Below are 17,672 nucleotides of genomic sequence, written 5' to 3' on the forward strand. Positions count from 1 at the left end.
CTTCTTTTGCACTTCTTCAGTTGACATATTCAGTATTTACAGAAACTCTCAGTACTCTCAGTAAATGTAGTTTCAATACATTACAGAAACTCTCGGTTGCCTTAATGTAGTCTGTTTGAGAATGATAGATGGAAAGTCTTTATCTTGGTCATGCAAATTGCAAAAAATATCAATATACTTTAGAATCTTGGCACTATCGAAAGTTGCGGCAGAGTCTCATGGTTCGTCTTTTCCGTGAAGCCATTTTTTCATTTTAGCTGCAATTTGTTTTCTCTGTTCTGCCCTATCTTCTGCTGTTTGTCTATATTCTGCCTCCAAAAGTTTTTTCTAGATGCTCTCGTGATTTTTTTTACCTTAAATAATATACAGTATAACTTGCCTTAACAAGAAAAGCTAAAAATTGACGCAATTACACTCAAAAGTCTTGCGCGCACTAACTGAATGGTTGTGTCTTGCTAAATATGGTGAGGAATACTGGAAGCAGGCATATTAAAAAAAAAAAAAAAGAGAGAGAGAGAGAGAAAACCCCTCCAAACTAAAAAAACTTTAAAAACTAATAAAATAATAAATCCATTTTTAAAACCTAAGTTGTCGACTGACTGCAAAAAATCAAAATGCCTAACTTCATTTCTGCTGTATTTTCGCGACGTACATTAATTTGAATGATTTCATTGGTCCAGATTGGGTATTGGGTGTTAGGAAAAAGTTACAATTTACAATGCTTCACCATTTATTTCCCAAGAGGCATTGGTATGAAAAGAAGGTGCCTCTATGCTATCGTTCTGTTTCTCATTTGAATATTCCCATCTAGAGAGAGGACAACAGAGGGACACTAAGCTTCACTTACAGGGACCAAAGACCAAAGCGCTTACAGAGTACCTTTGTAATAAAATTACGTGTTGGGTTGGCAGAGTGACAGGGTCATCTGACCTTGTCAGTGACGTGCTGGAGTCCCTTTATTGTCCTCTCTCTGATCTTATCTTTAGTCATATTCGGCTGTACTTAGCTTACTTTTATTTGCTTGTTCTTTTAAAAGGTTTCCGAGTAATTAATTATAAATATTCTTAAAAAAGTTTTTAAAACTACTAATGTTGTATCAAAATTTGATGATTCAAAATACGATCCAGCACCACTCTTGAATTTGCCGCCCGGGGCACAGAGCCTGGCTTGTCCCCCCTAGATCCGGGACTGTCTATATCTTAAATGAACTTTCATGCAAATTCTGTTACTGGCTCAATATTTGTGTTATGAAACTTCTTCTTTCTGCATTATGATTAACCTTATAAATCAGATACAATATATAGCACAAAAATTAAGTCAGAAAAATATGGAAGAACTATCAATATCCTAAAGACAAAATCATGCTATGAATTTTGTATACATACAAATAACTTTAGTTAAATTATATGTGAAGTTCTTGTATTTTTGTATAATGTGATATGAAAATCTGCAGAAGCTAAGCTTGCTAGTAAAGTAAGAATACAGAGGCAAGTCTATTTAAAATTGAGTAAATAGATATATCGCCATGCTAAAGATGGTTTTGGCAACAAATTTTTTTCTGCAAAATTTGATGAGAATGCAAAATAAGTCGCCAAACTCAGCGACATTTTGGTCTGGTCCCTGTATAACTGTAATGGATATTGCAACTGAATAACTGTAATTGATCCTCTATGTAGCTATAACCACATCCGGCCCTAATTTGCCTTCCAGTAATTTCGAGAAGTACTAGAGATTTCATAAAGGCCAGGGAAAAACTATATAAAACCGGAGACAGCATCAATTTCACAGTTAGAACTGAATTCGGAGTACTGAGACATCTGCGTTAGCAGTTTAGATGCACTTTGCATTGTGTTGGTTAACATTCTTGTAGTTTGAAGTATAACTACTAGCTGTACTCTGTGATACTGTGAAGAGTATTACGAGCATTTTTGTGAAAGGCAAAGAATAGAAAAAATGGGTATAATTGAATCAATACATAAGATAAGTGAAAAACAACATGAATCAAAGTGAAAAACAATATATTTTTACCTTAACTGACAACAATTATAAATCCAAAATCATTTTAAGAAAAGGCGAAATGATTGGTAAGGTATATAAATTAGATGAAAATCTATTTGAAAACCTTATAGAACAACAAAATTTAAAAATTCACCATATAACATTAAAAGAAATTAGAAAACTAAGAAGGGAGATTTAGTCGCTGATAATTTTGATAAAACGATTAAAAAATAGAACATGATAAACCTTTATATTTAGTCACAGATGCATCATGGTCAGCCATTTGTGGAATACTGATTAAGAAAGATAATGATACGTTTTCCCCAGTACAATTTTACTCAAAGATTTTTTTACACCTGTGGAAGCCAGGTATACTTCAATCAGGAGAGAATTTTATGCAATTTTTTGGTCTGTGAAACAATTTCCAAACCACTAATATTCTATATCAATCTGGACAAGCAGCCTGATATTGTATCACGATGGTTATTATATGTCCAGGAATTTCAGCATACAATGAGCATATCCCCGGTTTAAAAAACCCGGGAGGATACTTATCAAATTTCAGAGGAAGAGGAAATTCAGCTATTAATGTACATGCTCCATCCAATGCAGCATTTTAATATCTCGAAAAAGTGTTGCTGGTAATACTGCAAATAAAATAATGGATAAAGCTGCTGTTGAAACTGGAATGAAAAAATAATACAGGAGAGATTGTTGAATGTGGTGTGCCAGTTGACAGTTCATGGCAACAAAGTGGCCACTCATCGTTAAATGGATGTGTGACTGAAATGGATGTGATCATTAAATGGATGTGTGATTATATCAATTGATACAGGAAACATGTTACACACTGAAGTAATCTCCAAAGTATGTAGAATTTGCAGACATAAAAAAAGTTACAACCGTGAGAAATATATCAGATAATCAGGAGCCAGTGAACCTGATGGCATATACATTATTTTTGAAAGATCCACTCATCTAAGGAAACTAAAATATGTTAAATTCTATGGTGACATTAAAGGTTGCAAAGCAGTTTAAGGTATTAATGGTATAAATAGTGTCATGCATTGAATGTATAGGTCGTAGACAGATGCACAATTGTTTAACAAATTGAAGGAAGAACAACAAGGTCTTGGTGGACGAGGGGAGGGGGTTGAATTAATGGATGCTTTCATTGACAAACTTCAAAATTACTATGGAACTGCAATCGAGAGCAATGTGAATAATTTACAGTAAATGCATAGTGTCGTAATTGCCCCATTTCTTTTCACACCTGATCTAGTATGCACTGCCTGTAGTCAGCTGGTGTATATATCAGTGAGCTGCATCAGTTGGAAGAATGTATACAGACATATCTAAAGAATTCCCTAAGAATGTCATTAATATTGTTAAGGCTGAGTATATGTAACTATGTCAGCAGAAGCTTTTACAGAAGTACTTACTTGAAAAGACGCAAAATGCAAAAAGTTTTAATGGCATTTTGTGGAAATTTATACCAAAGTTTTGTTTGTGGAATTAACAACTCTTAAACTAGAGGCACACATGGCTGTTATACAATTTAACAGAGGTTTTCAAGGCTTACTAGATATTTTAAATTGTATAGGTAAACGAGCTGCTGCATATGCAATCGAAGGGTATAGTAGGCTTGACATGGAGCAATTAAGGGAATCGAAATGTCATTTACTACACACAGAGTAAAAATCAACAGAAAAGGAAATAGGCTGACTAAAAAATGCAAAACAGATAAAGCAGAGCAAAAGCAAGGCATAACATATAGATGCGGGAGTTTTAGGTATCTGGCTAAAAATTAAATAACAAAAATATAACATTTTAAACTTTAAGTGCCCTTTTTTCCCTTCAAAAGTTGCTTACTTGGTGCAGGATAAGTCAACTTGTTATTATTTTATTGTTATGAAACATTGTGTACTTAATCTACATATACTTATCTAGAGACTACCATATCAGAATATTTATATTATAAATATTTTTGAAATTATGACCTGCTATTAAAATAATATCATAGAATTATTGAAAATTCTAAAAAAAACTTCAATAAGCTGAAAGATTTTTATTTTTTAATAAATCATTAAAACCATACGTCATTCCCTAGATAAAAGCCTGTACTTTATTACCATATGACTTCTTTTAATGTAATTGCAATAGTTCTCGTGATTGGATGTTTCAATTTTTTTTAAAATCTGCATGAATTTTCACATATACTTAACATTTTTGCGAAATAATAATATATATTAAATCTCGATATTCCATAATAAATCTTCATAAAAAATAAATGAAAACAGTGTCTATAATATACCAATACTGTGTTTTTTGGGGAAAACAAGGGCTCCAAACATGTTTAGATACATTAAGAAATCAGAACAAATGCAGTTTTGCAAAACTAACGGTCTCTTTTATTTATTTCATCCACTGAAATACATATTGTCATCAATTTGCCATTCAATATCAGAAACTCTTTCTTCCATTTCTCTAACTTTATTTTCAACTGTGTCTGTTCTGCCTACCATAACATCAAACCTGTTTTCTGTTATGGCAGTAATTTCTCTTTTCATTTGCTCTCTACCTGCTTCAAGCTTTTCACACAGGGAAGGAGCAGTAACAGTTTTACAGGGATCACACCAAAATGTTGCCAAACTCTCGCTGGCTTAGCGCTACCTTGCCAAGTTGGTCTCACAACTAATTGCAAATGACTCTCACATTTAACTCGGTGGACTTGCCCCAGTAACATTACTTTTCCGACAAAGGTTCACACTCTTGAGGCCTTTCATGTTACATTATATACGAGATATTATGATTTTACTTCTAAATTCTCTAAAATTATTTAAATATATACAAAATTCTCAACATTACCCTTTTCCCAAAAACTGTATGTCCCGAGCAGTTTAATACCTGGACAGGTAGCTGTACTTGCAACTAAGGAAAATCTATGCAATGTTAAAAAAATAATAATAAATAACAAACAACAAATCAAATACTAAATCAATCAGTAAATATATAAATTTACAAATCTATATACACACAGAACTATAGTATTATACATATACTGTTTACGTTATACACTCTATAGTGACTACATACTTTGGCCACAGAAAGAGGCTACCCTTCCTAATGCATGACTTTAGGATTAGAATTTGATCACTTATGGATTCAAACTATGATATCATTCAGCCATTTTAAGATTGTGTGAGGTCTGCAGTTTAAGAAAGAGTCTTTTCCATCAAAGAAAATTAAATAACCACAACTTGCACTTTCATTAATTCAATATCCTGTAGCTTTTATGTCGTCTGTGGTCTTTATCTTTTCTGTCGCCAAGTTGATTCACTCTTGCGCAAAACTGTGCATGATTTCAAACTGTGCCCGAAGATCCTGAATGTACTTCTGGATGGCAATGAAATAACAGATCACAAGGCAGAAAAAGTCATGACCAAAGAGCATCTGAGATCTCATGGGCAGCACTGCAAGAGGCCAGCCAGTAAGAACAGCGGTAACTTCTGGTCCCAGTCATGTTGGTTTCTAGAAATCATCAGCAAGAGCTTATTAAGGATGGTTCGATTAAATCTCTTTACCATTCCCTCTGACTGTGGATATACAGGTGTGATTTGGTTTTGTCTATGCTGAGTAGTTTAAAGAATTCATTAACAAGAGCTGAGATAAAATTACTTCTTTGATTGGAATGCAACTAGTTAGCCCTCCAAAGTTAGAAATCCAATGCTGTATCATTACTTCTGTTATGAAGACAGCCTCTTAATTACAGATACAATATGGTTTATGCCACTTTGAAAAGTACTCAATAACAAACAGCAGTACATGGCAGAGGTCTCAGGATGTCGAAGGCTAAGTGTTAAAAAGGCACTCCTACACTGTAACGTTGCAACTTTCCTCGACTACATTTCTTTGGTCCTTTCTGGCCTACACAGGCATGATAGGACTAGCATTATTTCTGTACATCAGCCCTTGCATTACTTTAGTGCTCTCAAACTGTATGCAAAGTCCTCACTATTCTGAAGTGGCCTCCTGTCAAGACTGCTGTGCAGCTCTTTAAGGATGATCCCGGATCTCGAACAACCTATACTTCAAAGTAGAATGCCTTTCCATTGTCTCATTAAAAGTTTCTGTAGAACACGCTAGTTTGAATATGGAAGAGTCCCAGATAGACTAATATTGTTTTGTGGTAAAACTGTAGAGACAATAGGTATTTTTTTAAAGCAGGAGACATGAAAAGTGAGCAATGCCCTCACCGAGACTCGAATTATGGACCTCTCAAATACGCATTGAGTGAGCTGACCATTAGACTACAAAGGCATGCTAAGAAGGCGGTAGAAATACCTTATATACAGCCCCCTTTTTAAGAGTGACTGGGGATTAGGAGACCCAATCGCCAAATCCTGGGGGTGGAGAATCATCATCCACCACCCTTTTAGTTCGGGCACCACTGTAGACTTAGGTATTTTTGAAGGAAGATGAAGAATAAGCAACACCTTCGCCGGGTCTCGAACCACGGACCTCTCAAATACACGTCGAACTTGCTGACCACTACACTAAGAAGGCAGGAGAAATACCTTATAGGATTATAGGTCAAAATCTACTGCAAGTAGGCTTCTTATTTGAAGACTCCGTTAGGTCAATAATTATGGGCTTAATGTCGCCATCTACCACCTGGTCATCTTTGACTTCTTCATTACCCCATGGGTCTAGGTCAGATGATGCTGTAGTTGTAGCTTGGCATATGACTGGATGAACCAGCTCATATTTCGCTTCGACCTTGAAACAGTATCGGCAGATTCTGGGCACGGTCTTCTAGACAGGGCGTCAGCATTTTTGAGTGATGATCCTTTCCAGGAATGGATAGTGATGTCATAGTCCTGGAGTCTCTGTATCTATCTGGCTATTTGGTTTTCATGATTCTTGAAATTTAAGAACCAGGTGGACCATACATGATATGTCTGGAGCAGGAATTTTCTGCTGTAGAGGTAATGGTGGAAATGTTCTGTGGCTTTAACTATGGCAAGGAACTCTTTTCTGGTGACACAGTAATTCCTCTTCAGTTTAGATACACTTTTTTCAGTATGCTACAACATGTTATTCACCATTTATTTCTTGGGACAAAACAGCACTGACACTCTCATTGTTCCCATCTGTACCAAGAATAAATGGTTTGTCAAACTGAGGATATGTGAGGATTTTTGCAGATGTTAAGCATCCTTCTATTTGTTAAATGCATTCTCACATTCCTCCACAAGTGTATTTGCTGTCAGTCTGTGAATAGGTATAGTGATGCAATAATGTCCTTGTCATATGTCTTATATCAAGTGCAAAGTGCCAGGAAACTTCTCAACTAATGGACATTTTCAGGGTAACTGCCAATACTTCTAGCAGAGATGACATGTCCGAGGTAACTCAGTTCACATCTGAACAAATTTCATTTGGCAGAACATAATTTTAGATTAGCTTCCTTCAATTTCTGATGCATTTTCCTAATATTTTACTAATGTTCTTGAAAGATTTTTCCCTACGTTGATGATGTCACCCATGTATACCAGATAAGCTTCACACGAAAGACTGCTCAGCATAGTCTTCATGAGGTGTTCAAATGTTACTGGTGTGCTGGTATAATGCAAACAGCATCGTCTTGAACTACCAAAAGACCTTGTTTGGCAGTAAATGCTGTCTTTTCTTGGGCATCAGGGTGCATATCCACTTGCGAAAATCTACTCCTTAAATCAAGCATCAAAAACTACTTGCTTCCAGAAACAGTACCCAGAATGTCGTCAATTCTGGGCAGCTGTCTTTCTTCATGATGTCATTCAACTGGCAATAGTCAATGCAAAATCTAGTTGAACCATCTTTCTTTCTAACAAGGATGAAAGAAGAGGACCAAGGACTATCTGAAGGCTCAATAATGTCGCTTGTACTTTAGAAGTCTTCCTACCTCTTTATGTTTAGCAGTTGGTAGACATTTGGATGTTATTTGATTGGTGGATGATCTGATGTATCAACTTTATGTTGTGCTAAACTGGTTTGACCTACATCAGAAGTTGTGCAGGAGAAAAAATCTTGAAATTCTGGAATGAATCATTCTGTAGCACACCTATCTCTATCATTTAGTTGAGCATTTTGCAGTAATTCTGATGTTAGGCTCTTTGAAGACACGACCAGTGGAGGACTGTTGGTTCGTTTAATGCAAGTCAGTGGAGGACATGCAACGAAAATATCACCTTTCCTAATAACTTTTGCCTTTTCTCTTTCATTGGCAAACTCTTAGGAGGATGACAATCTTCGGAAAGTTGACAAGTGCAGAGACTACTGGTGTTCCTTTTGGGCTGTTACAATTCTTAAAATATTCCATTATACTGCACTGGAAATTTTGGTTTTCAGGTATGAATCCCCATATTAAAAATTCTGTTCTTGTTGGTACCATGATACCGTTTTGAGCTATCATTTGGCAGATGGATTTCACTTCTTTATCTTTAATTCAAACAGGGTTATGTCCTCAGAGGCAGAATATAGATCATTATGTTTGGAGTCTCAGGAAAAACTGTATTTCCATTCGAAAGTCTAATATAAGTATGCAAGGGTATATAGTATCTGCCACATATGCTGTGTATTGGTAGGCAGCACTTCTGAACTTTTAACTTTTCATTAATGTTCATTTTATCACAGGATACAGTTTGGAGGGTAATGTAGGGCAATAACCAAATAAGTTTACCTTCCAGTCAATGAGCCAGATCTTTTTGGATCTTGGTAACATCAGCTCCTGTAGCCATATTGCAAGGAACTCCTATTTACTATGTCCCATTAAATAACAGTCCATTCCCACCAACACTCAATGCAGAAATCTGAAATGCTTTGAAATAGGGCTTCTCAGTATCTGACAAACTTCAGCCTATGAGAAAGCCACTAATTAGTTTTCCTCCTTCCTGCTGGGAGCAGTCTTAGCTCCCATTTCTTGCGGTGTTCTGCAGTTCCTTCATACATTGCCTGCACTACTGCAGTTCCAGCACTTTATGATCAGTTTGTTGCCATTTATATTCTGCTTTAAGGCATTGAACTGCTTGGTTAGATCATCTAGATAGGAAGTTACTTGATCGACTGGTTTTTAGAATTGAGCAGCTCTGACAGGGTAGCTGTGAATTACTTGCTGGGCTGCCTCGAATTTCATTGCGCGCTAAAGTGCCTTTTAGATCCTGACATCCACCATTGAAAAGGCTTCATGCATCAGAATTGCTGAGGCAATTAATAAAGTATACTGCATGGACAATGGACAGGACTTCCTTTGTTTCTAGTTGACCAGCTTGAAAAGGCAAGATAAGATGACTTTTCAACATTTATGGCAAGTTCCTAGAGCGTTTCAATGGGCTTCTGTTGGAGAGATTTCAGCTGAATCCTGCTAGTCTTTTAAACACTTCTTGCCAAACTGCAGCTCCAACATGCTCGACAAAGCTTCAATGTATAGCTCTGGTTTCAGGCAGAGATTGAAGGATATCTGCTACGCCTGCTCTTAGAAAAGTGGGGAGGTGGCAAGTCTTAATTTCGGAATCCCATCAATTTGCTATTGCCATTATACAGAACTGAGTCTTGTACACTTAATTTAGAATTCAAACACCAAACTTCTTGTACACTTATTGGGGGTATTTCCATTATATGTGGACAGCTTTAGAGATCGTAAATGTTTCATTATTTTGTAAAGCATGATTTCATATTTTTAACTTTATAATTTCTCCATGCCATCTCATATGTTTTAAACTGATGATCTAATATCCGTAAAAATCCCAACTTCGGAATCGCCGAAGTCCCGAGGAGTCCGGATCTCGGACTTTGTACTGTACTTCATTCCTAGACTTTGTTAGGGGAAAACAATTAAGAAGGAAAAAGTATACTTATTGGTGGTCCTGAGGTCCAGATCATCTGGATTTTGAACATCCAGATTTTGGACTTGTACTGCATTTGCATAAAAAACATTTAACAAATAAGAAAAATAGAATTAAAAAATAGTTGCATGCACATAGTTTTATTAAAGAACACTGGAGGTATCTTTCAAATACTGCACACTGTAACTTCTAATTCAATGCTTCTATTAATAAACGAAATATAATGATAAAAATGTAAATTTTCAAATAATTATTTATTCAAACTCAATAACATATAACTAACAGCATAAATAATTTTAAAAAGTTACTATTTAAAATTTACATTTATAAAACACATTTATCAAATTTGATTTTTTTCTGTTTGAATCCAATATCTAAATTTTAAAGTAATGTTCCTAAAATTCAAAGATTTAAAATTCTTTAACACACACAAAGAAAAAGACTGGGTTTTTATGTTAAAATATAGTGACACAGATGCTGGCATAATGTGTCAAGCAAGATCCACAGAACTTTTCGTGTGTGTGTGCTGGAGGCTGCATAAGAAGAAGGAATTGTTATCAACACATCTCCGAATTTGATCATGAGGTGAATTGCATCCTCAAGAAAGTGAATTATTTTACTGCACAATTGTTTTGTTTCAGATCTAACAACTGCTATGTGAATTTGCAATCAATGAATCCAGGTGGGCTGGAGATCACATTAGAGCTAGAGACCTCAGAACAACATGCAACTTCTCAAACTTCCCTACTCACTAGTGACTAGTGCTTAAGACAATAGCTTATTAGGGATCATATAACCATATCATAGACCCTGGGTCAGGAAATTGCATGTTTTGCACAGCACTAAGTATTCGTATATATGGCACAATGATGCTCGTAATGCCAAATAATGATTATCAGCAAGGCATTGCTTCAGCTTCTCTTGATGTCAGAACACAGGAATCAGCACATACATTGATGCATCAGTGGTACAATATCATTTTTTGATGAATCCCACTTTTGCTTATGGTGTTTTGATAGCTGTATGGAAACACAGAGAGAAATCAACATTGGAAACTTGCATACCTCATTGTCATGCCAGCCCGCCACTTGGAATGATGGCTTGGGATACCATTAGGTTCATACATGTCTAGTTTACATTTCCAGTACTTTGACCAGCCACTGTCACCTTACTCAGGTTTTATTGTCTATGGCTATGAAACATCTTCTGGGCCTCAGTTGCGCCACCCTTCAACCCTTCAACAGGACAGTCGAGACTACATGTTGCTTATGGTGTCCTACATTTCCTCAATGCACTAGGTATTTGATTCCTTGTCCAATGTATACTCCAGATCTGTCATCAAACAAAAATGTCTGGTCAATGATTGCTCAGACACTGCAATGAAAATAATTACCAGCTACAGCAATAGATGAGCTTTGATAGGGAATTGAAGCTGCATGGTCTGCAATACCTTAGCCATCTAATGCCTGTTAAACTCCACACCAAGCTGTATAACAACTGCTATTTCTGTCAGAGGAGGATGTTTGGGTACTGATTCTGCTTGCTCTGTACCCTAAAATTCCCCGATATTTAATCATTTAATTATTCCATTATAATGCACTTTTATGGCCATTACAATGCACATTTCTGGCCATTAAAATTGCTACCTCACATTTGCATGAAAGGTACTATATGTTTTAATGCATTTGCAGAAAGTAAGTAGGAGTAACATCATCTCAGTTGTATATAAAATGGGAAGATTGCAAAGCAGGTTTCTCATTTGGAAATCACATTTAAATGTTGGTTGCTTACTTTAGAGGTTGTGTTATGCCTTATGTATGAAGAAGCTCCGACCAGAACATGCTGGAATTCAAACGCGATAGAATTCTGGTTAATCATTATGCAATATCGCTGCTAATGTTAGTTGGGATCCCATGACAGTCAAGCAAATATGGAATCAATGAGCCCAGAAGGGTCATACGGAATGCCATGCAGAATCTCAGCAGCTTCAGCCCACAAATGCCTTATAGGACAGATATGCAGTCTTCTTGGCTTGTGGGATCATAAGTCCTGTTCTCAGAGTGGCTCATGTGCAGCATGACAAGCATCTGCATGGACAGCACGGCATCTGCAGCAATATAAGCTGTCAGCACAATGACCATTGTTGTGGCTTCCTTTGATGCTGCCAAAAAAAAAACCGGCATGCCTACAATAGTGTGATGAATGGCGACACTGGACACAATGGCACCATGTAGTGTGCAGAGGAGAATGAACGTTGCCACCTCACATTCAACATCATCATATGGACCCAGCACCTGAGATGCTGGTATGACATACCAGTCACTTTTTTCTCACATAGCCAGTAATATAGACAGCCACCATTACATTTTTGACAGCATCTTTCAACAAGAAAATACACAACAGCATGTCACCTGCGATGTGTTGATTTTCTACACACGCTGTGTTCAACTTTCACCCCAGCCAGGGCATTCTCTAGATTTCTCACCCACTGAGAACTACCAGTGGTGGCAGCTGTGTGTACTGAATTTTGCATGCTGTGTACCCCAAACCATCTACAAATTTAGTCAGGTCTTCCTCCCAGTATAAAATAAAATATTTCCAAGATCCAGAATCATTGGAATTTTGCAGATTCTGGATTTTAAGATTATCAGTTTATATTTAGTAAGATGACATCTAGACATGTCTTTATTTATTGTTTAGGTCAGATAGAAAAATGCTAACCCCCTGAGGACTGGCACCACAGCAAGTGCAACTGCACTGGGGAGTCAGAATTTAAAAGCAACAAAAATCTTAGAGTTTAGAGGAGCACCAAGCAGCAAAAACTATTGATAGCAGAATTCTTAGAATTTAGGTTAGGCACTACGCAGTAGTATTTAGTGGTGGCAATTTTTTTAGAATTTTAGGGAGCTACCAAGCAGCAGAATTTAGGATATACAGAAATTGTACTGGGTGGCAAAATGTGCAGTGCCGGCCTTTCCTCTCCACAATCACTCAAGGGCAAAAAATATGATCCTGAGCAACATAAATACAACTTCAATAAATGCATTGTTATTAGTCATGGTGCAACTCTCTGGCCAGCAGATGTTTGAAAGTGACATAGAGGAGTATTAGTCCTGACAAAAACTGCATTTATGGCACATCTTTTCCTTTTGCTATTATATTCTGAAGTCCTAGATTTTGTGAGGAGATTTTTTACTCTTTTATTTATTTATTTTTTGGCTGATGGTCAAGAGGCCCACTTTCAGATTTTATATTACCCCCGAAGGGTGGGTTTGGCTTTTTTTAACGTTTTTAAATACCATGTTCTTTACACTTAAACCATAAAATTCAATTAACAGCAATATCACAAAATATTTAAAGAGCATATCTTTAGAATTTCTGACACATAATCTCGCACGCTGGAGATAAAAATGTTTTTTCTCCCGTACAGTGTTGCCATTACTCACTTTGAAATCGTTGAGTTTCTTAGTCAAAAACTCGTAAATGCTTTACAAAATATCAAATAGATAATAAAAAATTCCAAATTTGGGATTCCATTACTTAATTTCTTTAAATATAATGCATGGCTCTAAAATTTGGTGGCAACAATTTAAAAAGTTATTCGCTGTTTATAGTGAATCAATGCAAAATGCCAAAGCAAAATTAATAGCCCTTCTGGGCAAATTACCCCTTTGGGCTAATAAATATGATTTTGCTAACTGCTTCCTTTTTATGAAGTAGCAATTTTAGTAGCTGACAATAAATTTTAAATATTGGGTACTTAGATTAATTTTTGCTGTTTGGTTGAACAGAAAACATGTTTATTTTAATAGAATGGCAAAAGATAATTTACTCAAAGTAGTGTTCTTTGGCATCTACAATCTTTTTCCCACTTTTTGGGCAACAAATAGATTACTTGATAAACAAATTCTAGTTCTTTTGAGATGATACACCCATGGAGACAGTTTTTGAGAATGTTAAAAGATGTGAAATGTTGTTCAGAAAGACCATGCTGCATGGACCAAAACAAATGGCAATCAGAAGGGGGTCAGATGAGGTAAGACATCCCATCAAATATTTCCTTCGCCTCATGTTGCAACATGTAATTTGGCATTGTCATGAAGCAAAATTACTTTATCATGTCTCTGATCATATTGCAAGTGTTTATCTTTAAGTAGGTGATTTAGGTTGAGTAACTGTGCTTCATAGCCTTCAGGATTCACCGTTTGACCCTGTTATAGCAGCTTATGTTACACTACACCGAGTTGAACCCATCAAATGAACAGCATAATTTTTTTGCCATGAATATCTTGTTTTGACATTGATGTTGATGGTTTGCCATGATGTGAGCATGATTCCAATGCAAAATTGACTTCCATTTTTGTCTTTCATGCAACACTTCACAAATGGTTAAGCATTTTGCAGTCTTTTCTATCAATTCATGTGGTACCCAGTTTCCCAATTTCTGAATGATCCCAATACCTTTTAAACGATCAATAACAGTTGACATATCCATATTCAGTGTTTCAGACAACTGTTTAAGCATCTCAGATGAATCTTTTGCCAGTAATACCTTTAATTATCCCTCATCAAACTTTATTGGCTGACCAGAATGCATTTTGTCGCTTATCACAAAATCATTGCTTTTGAATTGTCGAAACAACTCTCTGCACATTATTTCCAACACAGCATGTTTTCCATATGCTTCCACTAGCAAACAATAACTTTCTGCAGTAGATTTCTTGAGATAAAAGCAGAAGAGTAACACTTCTCACTAATGCTGTTTTGTAGGTACAAAAGCCAACATGTTCAAGTCACTATATAGGTATGTTTCTTTTCACTCCACTTGAAGTTATACACAAATCTGAAAGCCTAATGTTTCTACTGTTAAATACATCTCATGTTGCTATAAACTATGCTGCATCAGTACAACTACTGCCCACTCCCCATCAACAACGAGCATAAATTCGAGCTCCCAATACTTTACTTGTCTGTTTAGTCCCTTCTGCCAAACCAGTTCACTTCACTTAATTACTTACTCAAGTTTACTATGTACCTAGAGGTGACAAATGGGTATGACTGTATTTGTTATTATAGTGCATTTGGTTGAAATTCACTATTTTCTTTGCCGAAATCCCAGTTACTTTTACCTCTTTGAAAACCAAAAATGTCGCTAACATATATGCTAAAAATACCAAAGCACCCGAAATGCCTTTCAAGGATTCACAGCAGTTTCCTCCCCTTCCCATCCATTAACATACTAAAGGTGAATGACATCCTTTCTACTTCCTAACACGAAACTACAAAATCACAAATAAATCCTTTTAAGACAAGCTTTCGGCACAACAAACTGATAAAATGCATTTGGGGAACCTGCACCTGCTACTGGATAACTTAGGGGAAGGGAAGAAAAGAACGTCACAATTTCAGCCATTTTGGGCAAATGTGGTTGTTTGAATGTACAGCCATTTGAGGCGTTATGGTCTTCAAAGAGTTAAAGATGTTTCATGAAGAGTATAAAACTATACTTTAAACAATGGAAGCTTTAAGCATCTAATTAAACTGACAGCAATGTGAGAATATCTAGCTACTTTGTTAATGTATGCAATATATTTTTAATTCAACACTAATGATTTAAACCAGTGGTTCCCAAACCATGTGCTGAAGAACCGTGTGCTCTTGGGGAGTCATGGCCTCTTCACAGGGGCATTGCAAAGTTTTGAAATTATATACTTAAGTCCTAAATGAAACTGATGCCATAACAACTGCTTTCTTTTTCTCCTGCTCAGTGAATGTTGTTTTTTCTTATCGAGAGTGGAGTGAGGCCAGGGGTGGCAGAAATTTGAAGTTTCACCAATAATGCCAAAAAGGGGGGGATATCTTCATATTGATCATCCAATGATTGACATAATATTAGCAAATTTTTAAATAAAAAGTTGGATGCAATATAACTTATCGTTCCACACATTTTTTTCATTTTGTTCTCTTTGCTCAATAACATTTGTATTTCATAGCATACTATTTACAGTATGACCTCTCGAAATGATAAAACTATATTCTATGGTGGACGTATATACTTTCTACTATATCCAGTGTTCTCAGCTTAGGCCAACTGCTAGTACAAACACGTCAAGCTGTTTTGGAAGATCTTGCAAAAAGCATATAAGCAAGTGTTGCCAATGCAATTCAGTCAGTTGGTTTATAATCCAAGTCCAGTAAAATTAAACTCAGTGCTTTGTAATAACTGTGATATAAATTAGTTCATGTAGTATAGTTAGTATTACGTTAATTCCCGTTTATTATCTTTGATAAATAGTTTTGTGATTTTTTGCTCTTGTATCTTTGATGATGGACTGATTTTTGAACAGTAATTAAACGCAATAGCGCAGTTAAAGAAAGTATGTCTTCAACCAGTGACACAACCATGAAGAAATGAAACTATCATAAATATAATGACAGTTATTTAGAGCTTGGCTTTACGTCAACAGAAATGAATGCTGAGGAGAGACCACAATATGTATTGTGTTGTTGGCAGTGGAGTGCATACTTCCAAGTAAATTGATGCATATTTAGAAGCTAATCACCACAGTATGGTTGGCAAACCTTGTGATTTCCCCCCCCCATGAAGTTAAAGAATGGAAACAAGAAAAATACATATTTTAAGACTGCATCAATACAAAACAATGCTTTGCTAGCATCTTATAAGATGGCTAACAGAATGGCAAAAATAAAGACGCCTAGCTAGAAGCTAATCACCACAGCATGGCTGGCAAACCTTGTGATTTTTCCCCCATGAAGTTAAAAAAATGGAAACAAGAAAAAATACATACTTTAAGACTGCATCAATACCAAACAATGTTTTGCTAGCATCTTACAAGATGACTCACAGAATGGCGAAAATAAAGATGCCTCATACCATCACAAAACTTATTCTACTCTCTGCTATAGATACGGCAAATATCATAGTTGGTGAATCGGCTGGGAAGCTGCTTTTAAAAGTATTGTGGTGATGGTTTAATGCCACAATATTCCAAACTTGTCAGAAAGTTCATCAAAAGGAAAGCCGAAGACTTCAGTAAACCATAAAATTAACTTCATTTAAAATTTAAAGTAAAAGCACAAAATTACAAACATGATGAAAAGCAGATGCCCAATAAGGATCGTGAACAAGCGGAAGCAGTAAAGTACAAGTGCCAAACGAATCTCTCAGCAAAAGTTTAAGTCTTTATACTAACAGTAGAATCGATGCACACGGGTACAGCGCAACAAACAATGGATACTGCTTGCAAATGTTAAAATACAAATATTCTCATCGGAATGCAAATATTTCACCACATTGCTTTGGTTCAATAACAAAATTAGTCAGTGAAAATACAACTTACGGCAAAGGATCTCAGCGATCAATTAACTGAAAAAAATTAAAGGAGTGAAGTCTGGAATGCAGGTAGATGAGGCTATGGATAATAATAAGGATGCTCATTTGATATGCTATGTACAGTTTATAAACGCTAATAATATTAAAGACCTTCTGTTTTCTAAATATACCAGTGCAGGAGCAAAGGCTCAGGACTTGTTTGAGATTCCTGAAACATTCATATCTGAAAATAATTTGAATTGGCTTAAGTGCATTGGCGTCTGTAATAATGCAGTCGCTTCATATCTGGTTGCTATGGCGAATTACGGGTACTTATTCAAAGTAAATCACCAAATGCACTGGGGGCTAATTGCATTATTCATTTCGAAGTGCTTGCATCAAAGCATCTTAGTCCTGCACTGAATCGGGCGTTAGACTGTGTGTTGAATTTAGTA

At 36.1% G+C, this 17,672-nt stretch overlaps 1 protein-coding gene across 3 annotated transcripts in view; it reads right to left on the minus strand.

The window, feature by feature from the left end:
• Positions 1–17,672, minus strand: part of HtrA2 (HTRA2-related serine protease) — a 71,051-nt gene that overhangs the window by 5,962 nt on the left and 47,417 nt on the right. The window contains exon 7 of one of the 3 annotated variants that reach the window (XR_004757749.2): positions 4,867–4,929. The exons of 1 other annotated variant lie outside the window; for it this stretch is intronic. The gene's annotated coding sequence lies outside the window, so the exon portion shown is untranslated. Of the gene's footprint in view, positions 1–4,866; positions 4,941–17,672 lie in introns of all 3 variants that reach the window. One more of the 3 variants, XR_004757748.2, reaches the window with a different exon arrangement.

Source organism: Stegodyphus dumicola, chromosome X2 (genome assembly GCF_044657685.1).
Source record: "Stegodyphus dumicola isolate Sdum_Otavi_A_Nest chromosome X2, ASM4465768v1".
Classification (NCBI taxonomy): Eukaryota; Metazoa; Arthropoda; class Arachnida; order Araneae; family Eresidae; genus Stegodyphus; species Stegodyphus dumicola.